Raw genomic sequence first — 3097 nt, 5'->3', positions numbered from 1 at the left:
AATTGTGTAAGAGCACTATAGGAGAGGTATAACGATCATCCTCAGTTATTGAAGAAACTCAGGCACAGAGAGGTTAAGTAACTGGTCTGAGGTCACACATCTAGTGATGATGGAACCAGAATTCAAATTCAGACCTTCTAACTCCAGAGACCCTAGAAGAAGTGATGAAGGTACCACCAAGATTTGATACTTAATGTCCCAATGGGGTCTCTTCTACCCACCCATTAAACGATGTTTATCATCTTGCCAAGAACATAAAACACAGACCTCTTGTTTTCTTTTTGTCTGGCTTATAAATTTATGAAAATTAAACTAAAAATATTTCCTCATGTTATTTGATTCTTTAAAATATAAAATAAATTAAAAAGCAAATTTCCCTGGGACCAAAGTTCCTTTGGCAGAATTTGATTCACATTGAAATTCAAAGAATTTGAAATGGAATATAAAATAGAAGAGCTTTCAATGTCCACAGTGTCTAGTCATTCCTTCGAGATTCTTGTTTTTTTTAAGATTTTATTTATTTAGTTGAGAGAGAGAGAGCGCACAAGCAGAGGGGCAGGGCAGAGGGAGAGGGAGAAGCAGACTCCCTGCTCTGCAGGGAGCCCAGAAGGATGCAGGGCTCATGGCGGAGCTTTTACCCAGGACTCGGAGATCATGACCTGAGCTGAAGGCAGATGCCCAACCCACCAAGCCACCCAGGTGCCCCTCGTTCCTTCAAGATTTTATAGCTAAATGCTGTCAAATACACGATGACGTGTGGAGCCAAATCTCCATTACGTTCCGGCATGCCAACTTTGACCGATGGGGTGGACATTCATTGCAGTGACCCTGCCAGGTGAGTGGGGAGCCTATTTTGGCCTCTGAGATTATATTATATGATGAGGTATGCATGCAAAACTAAGCATTGTTTCTCTAACTTGATATGTTACAGGAAAACCGCCTGAGAATCCTGTCTGCAAATGACTTGTGGGTTTAAATGAACCTAATTCCCTTAAAAAATTAGGTATCTGAAAATCATATGTGCCAAATAAACATGAATTCTTTGGGTTCATTATCAATTGAAAATTATATTACTCAAAAATAAATCTAAGGATATGATGATGTTTTGCTGACCAGAAAGCCTAAAATTTTAAAAACATATTTTCTATAAGACTGTTCTCCTTCTTTAATAAGAGAACAGAAATTATCCCATAGTAAGAGGAGGAAAAAATTTGACAAGGAATACAACTTCAAATAACCCGAAGCATAATATTCATTAGTGCATGTAATAAACCCTTATACTGAACACAAAGAAATACATGATTTTGTTGATGGGGGGCTATTCCTTGGTGCCTCTTTTAAGCCCATTGACAAAACTGAGAACACCCAATATACCCAGGGGCAGTACAGCACAAACGCCACAAGGCGTCGCTTTCTGACAACGTCTTGCCTTGGGGTTAACAATATTCTCCCAAAAGGAAGGGACGGGAGGGGAGGGGAGGCATGTTAACTATATTGCGATGTAATAACCAGAAGTCCATTTATTAGAATACACAGCAATTAATGTATCTAGATCAAAGGAAATTTCCCTAAACTGAAAACTTAAATCTTTTTTTTTTCCTTTTTATTTTCTTTTCCTCTGGAGCAAAACTGAGCCTGTTGGTATTACTACAAATTAGGAATACCGTCATGAAAATTTCCCATCATTGCCTCTTGGTCTTCGCAAACATTCAGTGGGATGGATTATGATCCCTGTATTACAGATGAAGAAACCAAAGCCCAGAAAGGTTGTAATAATTCCAGTGGCCGGGTTTCCTGACACCTACCACCCTCACTGGGAACTGTATGCCCTGCCCTCCCCATGTCCCTCAGAGTGGAGGTGCTTGGGGGTAGGGTGTGACTATTTTGCTTTTTGGAAATTAGTGTAAATATTTTAGACAGAAGTGTCTGATATGAATTTGTATTTGTTTCTGTTTATAAAAGAAGTCTTCAGAGAGTTTTCCTGGGCACTCTAAGCCACTTGGGGCTGTGTCTTGGACGAGTTTCCAAGGAAGCTCATTTTGTTGTTAGGGGCGTGTGTTTGTTTGTTAGGGCTGCCAAGCAAAGTACAGATTGGGTGGTTTAAACAAGAGAAATTTATTTCCTCACAATTCTGGAGGCTAGAAATCCAAGATCAAGGAGTCAACAGGGCTGATTTCAGCTGAGGCCTGCCTCCTTTGTTTGCAGACAGCTGGCTGTCTTCTCCCTGTGTCTTCACAGAGTCTTCCCCCTGTCTGTGTCTGTGTCCTAACCTTCTCTTCTTATAAAGACACCAGTCGGCATGGAACCTCCTTTTACCTTAATTACCTCTTTAAGGGCCCTATCCGCAACCGTAGTCACATTCCGAGGTACTGGGGGAGGGGCGGTTAGGGCTTCAACATACGAATTTAGGGGAGACACAATTCAATCTGTAACAGGGTGGAAAGGTTGAGAAACCTGCATTACCCCTTCCAACTGTTTACCACCACAATGAGAGTGTTCTGGTCTGTGTCCTAGTCTACACCTCCCAAGAGTTGGATGCTCCGTGTTTCTTCCTCCGGGAACTCCTTATCTTAATCTGCTCTTTATATGCGGCTCTCTGGATTGCTTCCTGTAGGGGCAGAGCTTGGAGAAAAGGTTTGTGATCTCCATTCTTTTACTTTTTTCTGTAATGCTCTCCACGGTAAGTGTAGTCACCATCTGTCACCATACAACACCGTTGACGATATTCCCCGTGCGGGACTTTTCACCCCCGTGACTTCTTTATTTTACACCCAGGGATCTGTATGAGCCCTATTCTTGAAGTAAGCAATTATATTCAACTTTGGAGCAACTTAAAAACAGGAACAGATGTGTACTTACGAGTACATTTTCCTAAAGATTTAAATTATATTTTTTTAAACTGTGGAAAATACAGAAAAGGAAAAAGAAAATGAAAATTCTTCTTCCTCACACCCCCTAGAGAAAATGCTACCAACATTATGCATCATCTTTCCAATCTTTTATACATATACATAATATATGAAATACATATATAAATATGTATTTAAATTATTTATATATTTAATATTTAATATATTATATTTTATATATACTATAT

This window comes from Ailuropoda melanoleuca, chromosome 7 (genome assembly GCF_002007445.2).
Source record: "Ailuropoda melanoleuca isolate Jingjing chromosome 7, ASM200744v2, whole genome shotgun sequence".
Taxonomy (NCBI): Eukaryota; Metazoa; Chordata; class Mammalia; order Carnivora; family Ursidae; genus Ailuropoda; species Ailuropoda melanoleuca.
This window is presented reverse-complemented; position numbering follows the sequence as displayed.